Below are 15,171 nucleotides of genomic sequence, written 5' to 3' on the forward strand. Positions count from 1 at the left end.
TTATTTAGCAAATTTAGCCAAAACACTTTGTATAAGAGTAGTTTTTATGAAATATTTTATACCACTTTATCTTACCTGTGTTATTAAAACAGTCTATATTACTATTGTTATAGATTAAAAGCATCCAATTTTTTTTTAAATTTTTATTAAAGATTGTAGTATTTGTAGTACAGTACTAGACTGGAGAAACTGAAGAATATCCAATCACTGCACATAAATAAAAACATATTTAATAATGAATTACTGTAGATAAAATATTACTCTGTACTGATTAAAGCTCTTTGGAATTCCATTTTCTAAATCATTAAGAATATGTACCTCATGAATGTATTTTCTCTATGTAATCACAATTGGACTATGCCTTATCTGGGTATCTGAATATACTTCAATGGATTTCCTGTAATCTTCACTTTAGGATTACTGGCTAAAATTACTCAAGAGAAGCAATCTTCAAACATAAAGAAAAGATATACAATAACACTTTTGGAAACAACTCAGTCACACTTCCAGGAAAAGCTATTTTTTTCTATTTCTGTGGCATAATACCCTTCTGCCAGCTAAGCTTTCCAGTCTTTAAATATGAGGGCTTTTTCCCCATGTAATGTCCATGAGCTAAGGTTTTTTCCCAAGTCTAATATTTCCTAGCTTCCTTAGGACTGCCAATCTCTTCCTTATCTTTCTAGTTTAAGTAAACTATCTGTTCCTTTTATCCAGATCTGAGATGGATAGCAGATGAATCCATGATTTATAGTTCTGCTTTTTAAAGATATCAGTAATAAGAAAGATCAAATATGAAAACTCAAGGCAAGGTGCTGATGGACAAAGCCATGCTTTGTGAATGCCATATTTTCACCATATTTGAAATAAAACAAAAACCTGTGCAATAAAACAGGATGTACCTTATTTTTCCTCTATCGTGGCTATTTTGCACACCATTCAAAATCCTGATTTAATGCAAAGCCGACAAAGAAGAATAAACTACATAGAGTTTCAGTTTCTCTTTAGGTCATGAATGATGACATGGTGATTTTGCATATATTATTAAACTTTAAAACTTAAGTAACCTGGTTATCTTAGATAATTGTGAGAGATTATAGAACTTGAGAGTTGTCCCAACAATAATCAGGAGGGTCACAAACTGAACCAACAGATCTTATGTGGTTCTGAGGAGGATGTCCAATTTCTGATTCCATTTTTATTCACGGCGATTTGTTAAGAATAAACTACAGTTAGCATTAATAATGATGTCTTTAAAATACAGCTGCAGTATCTGTTTGATAAAATGCCATCCTGAACAGTATTCTGGTCCTTACAATAAAGAAAATCTGGTTTAATAATTTCCCATCCTCATCCTCTTTGCTGCGTTTTCAGCGGCTGAAAAATCACAAAGCATCAATATTATCCATACTGATTACTGATTTGTTATTTTTTAAATATTTCACATTATTTGTTGTTTAAATATCTTGCTATTTTAAATGTTAGATGCATGCCAATTGTATGTAATAACAGAAAGCTTCAAAAATCTGGGCAAGTTCAGTTTTTAGAACAGTATGGAATACAACATATTTACAATACTGTATGTCTTACTATATATTTTATAACTTTTTGACATTTTTGCTTACGTGCAAATCATTGGTAGATTTCAAAAAAATTTACTGGTTTTATGGGCATGGTTTGGTGGGAATGGCAGGGGAAGGATACTGTAAAATCTCCATTCCCTCCCCAATCCAGGGGAAGGTTATTGCAAAATCCCCATTTCCTTCCAATCAGCTGGGACTCGGGAGCAGACAGTAGATGGGGCGGGGCCAGTCAGAGGTGGTATTTACCGGTTCTCTGAACTACTCAAAATTTCTGCTATCGGTTCTCCAGAACTGTTCCGAACCACCTGAAAAACACCTCTAGTGAAAATGTAATTCTGCAAAGAGTTTTCTGTCTTCCTTACATAACTATGTAACTTTAGGAGCAACAGCTGAGCTTCATATAACACACAACCCAGTAAAATGTTACCATCAACCTACTTCATTTTGTTTGAAGAAAAACATGCCAAACCTGAACAGTAGACCAGGAATGCATAATACCCATTATAGTCCTAATAGTCCATGTGCCTAATATAGGAATAATGCATTAGAATTACAATTAAGTGATAGGATTATGCACAATATTTGCATCTATATTTTTTGATGTTCCTTTTTACTGGAGTACTGTCACAAGATTTTCATTTCTTTTTTTATATAAACATCTCTAAAACAAAACAAACAAGGGAAATAGATGAAAATACAAGATCAGTTATCACATATGAAGATTTGGGACTATTCCAAGTAACAAGAGGTAGCTGGGTTTTCGGCTTGGCATCAGACTATGCAGAAGTAGTACAATGAACATTAATTACCTATAATATTTTTTACCCAAGTGCTCTTGTGCAGCAAATTCCTGTAATAAATTCCAAGATCAGCTGTTCAAAAACTGAAAAACAAATTTAACTTTAAGCCATCCAGAGTCAACAATAATTCCATCTACGGGCTTCTGGTGGCTCCGCTCTCTCCGAAGGATGCCCTAAGGGCGCCCGCGCTGGGATTCTGTAAAAGCCGGCGAAATCAACGGCTGAAAGTACCTTCCCCGGTAAGGGGAAGGGAAAGAGCAAGAAGAAGGAAAGGTAGAGCTCTCTCTAGAGGCCCCGTTTGGGGAACTCGAAAGGGAAAGTTCCCTGGAATTCCTTCTGCAAAGCTCCAGCCCCAGCGTGTTTCTGCTTTAAGCAGACAGAGAAGAGAGCGACCACTTCTGCTTCAATTGATTGTTATGGATATTTATAAGCAGACGGAATAAAACACAGGAGATCAGTCATTTAAATTGCAAGTATTAAATCTGACTTCTATTTTTTCTTTAAAAAAAATTTTTTTTCCCTCTCATCTACAATCAACACAATGAAATAAAATGGCGTTTACTTGTTGAGAAAGTGAAACTGAATGGAGATTTTATCTTATTGTACTGGACTGTGGATTGTTGGATTATTTTAGTTTGTTTAAGTATTTTATAAGGGGATTTTCAGCAAGAACTTTGCCATGAAGGTTTTTTCAGAAGAATGGATTCGTGACTTTATACAGGATTATACAGAAAGAATGTATTTAATTACTCAACAATACGAATTGGAAAAAAATGGAGGCGTTTTGGATGAGAGTTTGGAGGAAATTAACCAAAGTAATCAGGACTTGGAATATGGAATGGATGTAAAGAAGCCTTTTTTAAAAAGTTTGGATGAAAAGCCTGAATTTGTGCTACAGGAGGCTGTCTCCCGAAATGGAAAAATTCACAGGGTTAATGCTTTCCAAGAGTTCTCTTTTCGGATTGAGGGAATATACGGCAGTAACTCGTGGATTCTTGGACATAAGGAACTATTAGGAAATATTGTGACTGACTTTTCAAAAGGAGTAATGAAGGAAAGACAGAGACTAATGCATCAAAAATGGCAAGAGACAAAAGTATCATTTTTGAAAGAATTTTTTTTTTTTGAAATATTAACAGAAAAAGATTTTAGCGTTTCTGAAAGACAATACGTAAGGAAGATTTGGAAGAAATGGGTTGATTATATGTTTTATAACCATCATAAAAGACTAGATATTTGGATTTATACTGGATTTTGACGAGGAAGGACTAAAGTTGAATAGATATTGTAATTTCCCTGTATTGAAATTTTATAATCTGTTGTATTGAATTTTAAATAGAATATTCTCGAAAGATCTTATGTAAGAAAGACTTGGGGGGAAAATTATATGGTTATAGAAGCTATAAGGGAGATATTCTCTGAACTGGATTGGATTTTTATGCTTTAGCTGGTTTTAAATATTTTAGGATTAATTTGTTCTACTGATCTATATATTTTATTACTGTTTATTGTTAATTTTTTGAAGGATTTTGGTTATGTAAGGAGGAAGTCAGAGCTAGAGAGGGAGAATTGGTATAATAGTTTTGGGAAAAAAAATTTTTTTAGCATATGTTTGTTTTATTTTTAACTATACCTTGTGTTTGTTCCGGGAAGCCAGGGGGGGGGGTTTGTGAAGGGAGAGGGGTTGGGGGGAAAGGGGAAAAAAAATTTTTTTGTAAAACAATAATTCCATCTACCAAAAAAAGAAAAATCTAAATAAAATGCAATTTTTCTGCTCAAAGAGCTATGCCCAAAATCACATTCACAAAAATGTAATTTTTCTCAAATTATGAAATTAAGAATTTGTATATGGAATTATTTCATATTTTAAAATGATGAGAAGCACAAAAAAGAAAGAATCCCAACAAGCAAACCTAAGGTCAATTAATAAATGTATAAAACCTAGAATTTTGTTTATTAAATTTCTAAAATGCTGCAATTAAGCAATTTATTGTGAAATGTATAAAGATACAATATTCTTTGTAGAATAATATATGAAATAATTCCATATACATATGGAAAACTGAGAGTACACCGGCACCTTTTACAGGTGCCAAAGATATGGACATACTAGACAACCCATGATCGGTTGGGCCTTTCTTCTCACTTCAGAACAGTTTAGAAACTCTGCCTTGTTCTCTACTGAGTTGTGGGAAACTATCAGAGACATTTTAAAAACAGGATCACGTAGCCTCCTACCGGTAGAGGGGACTGTGCTACCTGATCTTTGGCACCTGTAAAAGGGGCCGGTGTACTCTCAGTTTCAGAATAAGAAGTAGCACAAATATGAACCAGTATTTGCTCTAAGGTTTAGTGGCTAATGGAGACATCCAATTTCTTACCCATCTGCAGTATAGAAGCTAAATTGGTGATTTTCAGTCCAACCTACACCATAGGGTTATTGTGAGGAAATTTAGAAAGATGGAGTACCATTATACCAGGGGTGTCCAAACTACGGCCCGCGGGCCAACTGCGGCCCGCGGGTCAGTTTTTATTGGCCCGCAGCAAATTCTCGGTGGACAGTGGGGTGCGGCCCCCGTCCTGGCCCCCAAGGAAGCCGCCGCTCGCCCGGTTGCAGATGCGGAGTGGCTCCGAAGCGCCGAGCGGAGTCCGGCGGCGTGTGGCTGCGGGCAGGAGCCTGCCTCTTGGCCTGGGCGGCCGTTTGCCGCGTCCGGGCGAGCGCTTGCCCCACACCATGCGCCTGCAGCGGCACCACGGTAGACTGTCACGGGCTGGGGCTCCGCGCTATTCCTAAGAACATCCCGAGGAGCGCAGAGAGGCTGTAAGTGTCGCCGGACCGAGGGGGCGCGCCGCTGCACCGGGAATGCTTGCGGCTCTCGGGGGTCCCAAAGGGCCACTTGGGAGGCGTGTGATTGCCGCGTTTCGCTGGCGCCCGCGGAATCTCCGCAAATGCTGGTCGTGGCGCTTCCCCTCCCGCCCCTGACAAAGGAGCCCAGGCGCACTCAAAGCCTTAGGATGCCTAGCTCCATGACGCGCTCGCACGGTCCCGGAGGTGGCCGAGACAAAGGTCCCTCTGGGGAAGTCGGAATGCGGGGTGGAAGTTGGGCCGAACTCGGGCAGCGTCCAATTCCGAGCGCTCCTCAGGGGCTTCGGGAACAATCCCTCGGTTGCCTTTGTTAGGCAGCCGTGGCGCGCTCCCGTGCGGCTATGCCCCCATCTCAAACCTCCGGGTCTGCACGAAGTGGGAGCCTCCCACCCTCCCCTTCTGCATCCGCGGGGCAGCGGGTCGGGTCGAATCGGATGAGGAGCAGCGGCTCCCGCTGGGCGCAGACTCGGGATCGCGTTTCCCTCCGCGGCGAATAGCGCAGAGATCCCCCGCTAGGCAACTTTCTTGTCCCTCCAGCTTCGTTGTTAGGGGATATTTGGTGTGTGTTTGTGTGTAGGAGGGGGCGTGTGTGTGTGTGTGTGTTTGGTTGTGCGTTCGCAAGGCGGGTGTGAATCTTCTGGGGGCCGGCTGGGGCTGCTTATTTCCCAGAGCTTTCCACGAAAACTGTTGGCTGGTACTACCTCAGATGCGTGGAGCTCCAATGGGGATAAAGGGAGCTTTCACCCAAGGCATCCAAAGGGCACCAGGCTGGGGAAAACGGAGCTGCAGAGATACCTGCTTTGGAAGGAGGGTGGTAGCGAGGAGATTTTGTGGAAATGGGAGAGGAGGAGGAGGAGGAGGAGGAGGAGGAGGAGGAATGGAGACCGGCGTTTACATCGCTGGAACTGACTGTCGTCATCATATCGCTCTCTGCCCTTTTGTAAATGTCCTTTCTGAGTTGGTTGCAAACCTCTTTGCCAGGCAAACGTATTGCTAGAATGTATCTGGGGTTATATGAAGACTGCAGCAAATACACAGGAGCTCAAAACTAAACGGCTGCTGTGGGACGGGCGCTTCTTCTCCTAAGGAGCCTGCAAGGCTAAGGACACTACCCTCCACACAGCCCCAGTTAGCTCCTTTCCCCCTCCTTTCAGCAGTTAAACTAGGGCTGTAGGAAAGCAAGAGGAAACTACTTGGGGAGATAACTAATCCTGTGGCTCAATGAAATCCATTTCCGCTTCTTACTAGTTGCCTGAAGCATTAGCGAATAAAGGAGCAATCAGTGGGCATCTTTGATCTCTGTTGCTTGTGAAATTGTTCAGAATAAGTTAGTGATGATAGAACTATTAAGGCTCATTCATAGTAGCCTCCTTTGCTCTGCTGATTAGAATGACCCCTATGTTTCTGCAGCTTGAAAGTGACTGCTACTTTGGAGGGGGTGCAAAGGGAAGCAAAGGTGGAAGGCATACTAAATAATTTATTAGAAAGTGCAACGCTGGATTGTGCAGTTTAGGCAGGGGAGGCGGACAAGTGGGCAAGGTGGAGTCATTGCTACTGAGCAGAATATTGCCTCTCATACTTGAACTTCTTGTGGTTTCTCTTTGAGAACTAGTTGAAACTCTGTGGATGGTTAATGATTAAAGTCTGGTAGAAAGAACCAATACTCTGTTTCAGCACTGCCCCCGCCCCCAAACCTCCGCGTTGTCCATTTTTCACTTCCTGCCAGTTCTGCATCCATCCCTGGGTCTCAAAGCTTCAGTCCACCACTCTTCCAAAGTCTCCTGCTCCCCCCCTCCCAGGATTGCGTGTCCTAAAGGTTTTAAAATGCTCCCTTCATCTGACCAATTAAAGTCCAAGGGTTTGTTTAGCTAACTACAGGTACTAATTCTGTTAGTTTAACAATCAAAATATGTAAGAGAGAGGAAAACAATCTATTATAGCTGTTTACTATGCTGCACTCTTTATTTTTAGACTTCCAAAGAATCTTTAGCACAGTGCAGTTCATGGAGTGATACACAGCTATCTGTACAGATACGTTTTACTTTATTGTTTTAAGCAAAAGCAACTGTAAGAAGGAGTCAGGTTGCTAGACTGCTAATTCTGTTAGGGCTGTTTCACATTTTATGTATGGAAATGGGGTGGCTGATGTAAATTATGAATTTGGTGATCATGCATATAGCCAGAAGCAAGTCCTGGGATGATAGTGACACTTTCCTGGCTGCAGTAATTGATGTTGGTTGTATCTGCAAATGCTTGCTTGAAAGTTATAACTTCTGTATAAATTCATACAGTACTTGAGAAGAATACAGATGTTCATATATAGCAGAAATTGTGCTATGAAAATTGGCTTTGCTCTGATTCTTAATGCCTTGCTAAGAATAAAATAATGCCTCAGTTCAGACTTTATGCTTAATGAAAATCAAGATTTAAAATGATGTCCAAACTATGGAATCCTTGATGTTCTCTGAGCTTGGTTGTATGCTTGGAGACATTTCATTACTGAAGTAGATAACATCAGCCCCGCGCGGGATACATGCTGGTTGCCAAAAGCTTGACTTTTGATGTAACTGGGGATGCTGCGAAGGTCATAAATGCAAAGACTGGTGGTAAGTCACTTTTTTCAGTGCTGTTGTATTGGTCGCTAAATGAGTGGTTGCAAGCCGAGGATTACTGGTAGCCGCTGTCAGTATTTAGGTCTCTATGTATTTAGGTTTCTATGCCCATAGCCACATCCACTCAGTCACATGAGGAGTTAGCCACGCCCACCAGTCACATGACCACCAAGCCACACCCCAAAATAAGCCACACCCACAGAACTGGTACAAAAATTTTAGCCCCCCCCCCCCCGTGGCCCGGGCCTTTGCTTATTTTTCTGTATTTGGCCCTCACTCAAAAAACTTTGGACACCCCTGCATTATACGCTCTGAGTTCCTGAATAAAAATGGTATATAGATATTTGGGGGCCAGACACAAGCCCAAAAGAGCAATAAAAATATTCAGGCTTTTCTTCATATATCTTAAAGGCTTTGCTTCTTTAAGAGCCATATGTTGAGTCGGTTACTTGCTACTTGGTGGCTCAGTCTGTGAGTACAATGATATCTCTAAATTTGATATATAAATAAATATAAATACAAAATATAAGGACAAGACAAGACAAGACAATACCAAGGAGACTGTTGAGACTGGCTGGGAAACTGTAATGGAAAGTTGAAAACGAAGATCATATAGCTCCGTGATGATGAACCTATGGCACACGTGCCAGAGGTGGCATGCATCATCCTCTCTGGGGGCACATGAGCCATCACCCCAGCTCAGCTCTGCAAACTGGTCTTTGGGCCTCTACTGTGAATGCGTGAGGGCGCATGCAGAAGGGTGCATATACACATGGTGCACATGCGAGGGGGGGCAGGGCACATGCGGGGGGTGCACGCATGCATGGAATGCATGCACAGGAACATGCACATTGCATTTTGGGGGTTCATGCACTTTGGGGACTCGGTCCAGAAAAGGTTAGCCATCACTGATATACCTGTAGCAGTAGCCTAGCAGCAGCCAGAAGCACTGAAGCATCCACAACCTCCCTAAATTTTATTCCAGCAGGAGACCGAGCCCTGAAGTTTGGAAACATGCTGTAGGTTAGCCCATTTGTAGTACTTTGATTCAAAAATGGCAGCCCTATGAGGCACCATTTCAAATGGGTAAAGATCATGATGACAGTTTTAGTAGTATATAGATGTGTGTGTGTGTGTGTGTGTGTGTGTGTGTGTGTGTGTGTGTGTGTGTGTGTGAGAGAGAGAGAGAGAGAGAGAGAGAGAGAGAGAGAGAGAGAGAGAGGTGGGTGGAGAGGGCGTTAAAACTGCGATCTAAGTAAATATTTGAAAAAAAAGTACATTGCTTCTCTTGATATAATTAAAGGCCATAAATAATATTACATACCACCATTTATTTTGATATCTTTCTTTCAAACAAAATCATTTTGACCATTACATGAGCATACCCAGTCTAAAAAAGATGAAGACTTTCAACACTGACCACAGGTTATATGCAAGCACTTGATAATTAGTTACATTAGAACATGAAAAATAATTACTGGGGATTCAATAAATTATATTTTGTTATTATTATGGATGGAAAAGGTTAATTATCTCTTAGCAAAATATCTTGGTGTGGGAAATCTACTTGCAGACTAATTTATCAATTATTAATAATCATCTGGATTGAGTGTAATATTAAAGGCTTCCAAAATGTCTTTCCTAAGTAGAAAAGAAAAAATGGGTTTTCTTTAGTGGAAACTATATGTAAGATCATGATTAAGTTGTTAATATCTTAGTGCTCTCTTAGCTTCCTTTTTTTTTTCTTGCAGATATTTCACTACCAGACTAGGGAGAATTATAGGTTCAAGTGGGAGTGAAGTTTGTTAGCTATATAATACCCAATGTTTTTTGACATGAAAATGTAGTCTTCAGAATAATTTCTTAATTTACTTCAAATAGTTATTGTTTGTTTGATACTCAATGCATAAGCTAGAACGTCTTGGTGTTGGCTGCCTTGTGACTCACTACATTATTCCTTATGGGAAAAACGGTTTGATACCCATCCTTTTTGGTAGTCATTTCACTTTCGGAACCAATTAACAATGAGTATAGAAGTACCACTGTATTTATGTATGATAACTTGTCCCACCAGCCATGGTTGCGTTTTATTTCTTTGTTTCTTTATTTTATTTTTTTATATAGCTGTTTATCTAGCTGTTTATCTGTGTCAGGATGGGTAACAAAAAGATAAAAAACTATAGTAGCAAACGACAACTAAAGACAGGGACAAACATATTATGGCAACCAAGGAAACCAGGAAATCATGTGAGTTTATTTATTTATTTATTTATCACATTTGTTAGTTTAACTAACCTCTCAAACTCTTGGAAAAATAGCAAGGCATTGTTTCTGTTTATTTGGTGTTGGTTCCTGCTTACCTAAGTGTCAGTTTTTATCACTTACCTATTAACCAACTCCCAAAGAGGAAGGAGGAACCAGTACTAGGTAAACAAAAACAACTAAGAAATAATGTTCCATTCAAAGAGTATCAAGGAAAAAACAGCGCCTCAATCAAGGTTTCTAGAACAAGCAACCATATAGAAATAGTTAGAAAATTTCCTTCTCCATTCATAATTATTGATGATGTTATCCAGCCTGGTAATGTAACAACTACAAGGAACAAAATAACTTTAGATAACACCAAGAACTATTTTTTTTCTTCCACTCTTAAGGTGTTTCATATTATACTCTCCATTCAGTTTATAATATGGAATCTAACAAGATGTAAATGAAACTATTAAAATGCTTTTTCATTCATTAAAGGAAAAATAGATTCTTCCAGAATATTTAAATGGATGAATATTTGAATATTTCAAATATTTATACAGAGTATATAATACTTATATATTATTATAAAAATCATAGTATTAATAATGGGAGAGATAAATATTAATAAAATATTATAAAATATTATGAATATTTGAATGGAAACTATTCAAGGAGAGAACCAACCTAAAATTAAATAGAAATTTCCTGACAGATAGTACAATTAATCTATGGAACAACTTGCCTCCAGAAGTTGTGGATGCTCCACTATTGGAGGTTTATAAGAAGACACTGAATAACCATTTGTCTGAAATGATAGGGTTTCCTGCTTGAGCAAGTGGTTGGATTCGAAGACCTCCAAGGTCTCTGTTATTTCTTTTATAGAAATAAATTCCAAAGAATAACACTCTGCTTTTATTTCAAACTTCTTAATGCCTTTAATTTTCTAATGGAAAGTGGTCAACAGCTAGTATCAGATTATCTCTGAAAATAAAGGTATTTCTTCTCTACTTGCCTTCTCTACAACCCAGAACAAGTAGAAATTTGGAGTGGGGGAGGAGAGAATCCTGCTCCTATTATTGCAGTCACTTCCACTACTTCCTGAGCAGCCTTAAAAATATTTCACTAACTGCCATAAACCAAAGACACCTCAGGATCCAACCATCCCCACTCTTTTAGGTATTTTGAGATAATCCCTGCCTGGGGATGAGCACTAACTGGAAAATTAGGATCCTTTGCTGCCAATCACCCTGGGTTATCAACGAGTTCTTCTGCATCCCTCTAGGAAGCTTGGAAAGGATGAAGAGGAAATCCTTGCTTTAAATTGGGCCAGGCTAACTATAAAAAAAAGGAAAATAAGCAAGACTGAAGAGGTGTATTGCTGAGCTAAACTGAGGCCAGAGCTAGAAACTGATGATCAACTCTAGAATTTAAACAAAAATCAGCTTCATAAAAGGTGATAAAAGAAAAGTTTCCAAAAGTCCCCTAATTATTTACTATTTACTAAGTCTGCACTACTATTAATCTTCTCATCATTCCCACTACCCATCTCCTTTCAGTTATGACTGTATGACTGTAAATTTGTTGCTTGTATCCTTACAATTTATATTGATATTGTTTCCTGATTGCTTATTGGTTCCCTATGACTATCATTATGTCTTATGTTATTACCTTATGTTTCCTGACGAATGTATCTTTTTCTTTTATGTACATCGAGAGTGTATGCACCAAAACAAATTCCTTGTGTGTCCAATCACACTTGGCCAATAAAAAAATTCTATTCTATTCTATTCTATTCTATTCTATTCTATTCTATTCTATTCTATATATAGAAAAGGTAGTCCTCAACTTACAACTACAACTGAGCCCAAAATTTCTGTTGAGAAACGTGTTAAGTGAATTTTGCCTCATTTTATGACTATTCTTAAATGAATTTCTGCTGTTGTTAAGTGAATCTGGTTTCCCCTTTGACTTTGCTTCTCAGAAGGTTACAAAAGGTAATCGTATGACCCAGGACACTGCAACCATCATAAATATCAGTCAGTTGTCAAGCATCCAAATGTAAATCATGTGGATGCTTCAGTGGTCATAAGTATGAAAAATGGTCATAAGACTCTTTTTTCCACTGCTGTTGTAACTTGGAATGGTCACTAAACGAACCATTGTAAATTGAGGACTACCTATACAAGAATAGCCAGATTAAGAGAAGGAAAGATATCTAAAACGTGTGTGTGTGTGTGTGTGTGTGTGTGTGTGTGTGTAGCTATCTATCATCTATCTATCCAGCTATCTATTTATATCTATCTATATATATATATATCTATATATATATATATATATATATATATCTATTTATATCTATCTATATATATATATATCTACACACACACACACACCTGTACCATTAAAAGATACATAATTCTGTGGGCACAGAAAGAAAAAAAACTGATCATAACACACATTAAAAGTATTATTAAAGGGTAATACTGTAAATGCTAAAGTCTTCCTTGACTTTCCTTCTGCTCCGGCTGCACCAATGACAGGGCTCCAAATCTCCCGCCTTTCTTGTGGCGCGTCTCAACCAATCAGCGGACGCCTGGCTGTTGCCAGGCTAGAGACGCGTCGTAACTCTGAGGACTTTACACCCTTCCCCTCCTGGACCGCGCATGCGTAATCGGCCAAGTATGTAGGCCGACGTCGGCTCCGCCCAGATCTTCTTAGTTCAGGGGCGGTAGCTGCCGGAGGAGGAGGAGGAGTGGCTGAGTCTTCTGATGCTTCTGCTGGGAACGACAACTCCACCCCTAAAGGAGGCCTGGCCCGTGCGGGAACTTCGGAAACTTCAGATACGTTTCTCGACGAGATCGATCCACGTCTTGAGGGTTGGAGTCCCTCCCCAGCCTGCAAGTCCGGAAGGCCGGGTTCCCGAAACGGGCCGGCGTGGTCGTGGTTTCCTTCCAGGGCTGGTGGCCTGGGAGGTGTAGCTGGAGCGGCCAGCTCCGATGTTCCTGGGTAGTCCTGGTCATAGATGGGCCCCTCCGTGCTGGCTGTCCGCCGTCTGAGTTGATTTATATGGCGGCGCCACTCTCGTCCGTCGGCCAGCCGGACCCTGTAGGAATAGGGCCCGGTTATTTGTATAATGGTGCCTGGCACCCACTTGGGTGATGACCCAAAGTTCCGGATAAACACGGTGTCCCCTCCCTTGAACCCCCTAGTTGTGATTGAATTGTCTGGCCCCCGCTCTGTGTCATATTGGGGGTGTAGCCTATCCAGAGTCGTCCGCAAACACCTCCCCATCAGTAACTCGGCTGGGCTGAGGTTGGTGACCGGGCACGGTGTCGAGTGTTGTGCCAGCAGGTACCGGCAGATCTTGTTATGCCAATTCGTGGGTCCCATGCGACCCAACGCCTCCTTGGCCGATCTAACGGCCCGTTCTGCCCGGCCATTCGCCGCCGGGTGGAACGGCGCCGTTGGTGCATGGCGAATGCCATGCTTGGCCAAGAACATCTGGAAGGGTGCCGATGCGAATTGGGGCCCGTTATCGGTAACCACAAGGTCTGGTAGCCCATGGGTCACGAACAATCGTTCTAGCACCCTAATGGTGGCTTCCGCGGTGGTAGATGACATGCATGCCAACTCCACCCACTTGGAGTAGGCGTCAACTACCACCAAAATTGACTGCCCTAAATATGGTCCCGCGTAATCCAGGTGGATTCGAGACCAGGGTGAGTGGGGGGCCTCCCATTCCCTGATGGGTACAGCTGAGGGCGCTGCCCGTGATTGCTGGCAGCTCAGACACCCAGCCACACATCGTTCGATGTCCTGGTCTACCTTTGGCCACCACACATAACTACGGGCCAAAGTCTTCATTCTAACAATGCCCGGGTGGGCCTCGTGGAGCGTCGTAAGAACGCTCCCCCTTAGCTCTTGTGGGACTACTATCCTATTCCCCCACAGGAGACAGCCCTTTAACGCTGACAGCTCATGTTGTCTGCGCCGGAACGGAAGGAATTCTTCTGGAACCGGGTCCCTTGGCCACCCCCTGCGCACCCAGTCCAGAACCTGAGACAGGATCCGGTCTGAGGCAGAGTGGTGCGCAATATCTGAAGAGGATATTGGGGACTGCCATTCATCAATGAGCAAGACTAGCTCTGCGGGTGCTGGGTCTACAACAGGGGTAGGTAGAGGGCACCGGCTCAGGGCATCAGCATGCCCGATCGCCTTCCCCGGCCGATAGAGTAGTTTGTAATTATAGGCGGCCAGAAACTCCACCCAGCGTGACATTCTGGGGGATAGGATTTGAGGGGACTGTTTGTCCCCGGCCAGCAGGCCAAGGAGCGGCTTATGGTCTGTAATCAGCGGAAAAAAATGGCCATAAATATAGTGGTGGAATCTTTTGATTCCTGCCACGGCCGCAAGAGCCTCTTTGTCCAATTGACTATAATTCCGCTCGGGCGCCGAGAGCGTCCTGGAATAATAGGCAATTGGCGCCTCAGCTCCGCCAGGCAGAACATGGCTCAGGACCGCGCCGATGTCAAAAGGGGAGGCATCACACGTCAGAGTGACCGGCAGGCGCGGATCATACTGGACAAGAACTGCCTGGGAGGTGAGGAGGCTCTTGACAGCCTCGAAGGAGGCAGCTGCCTCCTTCCCCCAACACCACGGCGTGCTAGCTGACAGCAACTTGTGCAGGGGCTCCGCAAGGGAGGCTTTATGCGGCAAGAAAACGGCATAAAAGTTTAGGAGCCCCAAAAAGGCCTGGAGCTCCGTTTTATTCGTGGGGACAGGGGCCCCACGTATAGCTTCAATCTTCGAAGGGGTAGGGTGAATCCCCCGAGAGTCCAACAGGAATCCCAGGAACTCCACCTGAGAGACTCCTATCTGACACTTCTGCCTCTTAAGCCTCAAGCCAGCGGTCCGAAACCGGGACAAGACAGCCCTCAACTTCGCGGCCAGGTCCTCAGGACCGGCAGCGGAAATGAGGACGTCGTCAAAATAAGGGACGACGCCCTCTAACCCTTGTAGCAACCTCTCCATTAAACACTGGAACAACCCGGGGGCTACACTGA

The 15,171-nt window shown here is 42.1% G+C and overlaps 1 protein-coding gene across 12 annotated transcripts in view; it reads right to left on the reverse strand.

Annotated features, from left to right (window-relative positions):
• The window catches only part of PARD3 (par-3 family cell polarity regulator), a 734,935-nt gene that overhangs the window by 308,640 nt on the left and 411,124 nt on the right, over nucleotides 1–15,171 (reverse strand). The window lies entirely within an intron of this gene.

Source organism: Ahaetulla prasina, chromosome 4 (genome assembly GCF_028640845.1).
Source record: "Ahaetulla prasina isolate Xishuangbanna chromosome 4, ASM2864084v1, whole genome shotgun sequence".
In the NCBI taxonomy this organism is placed as follows: Eukaryota; Metazoa; Chordata; class Lepidosauria; order Squamata; family Colubridae; genus Ahaetulla; species Ahaetulla prasina.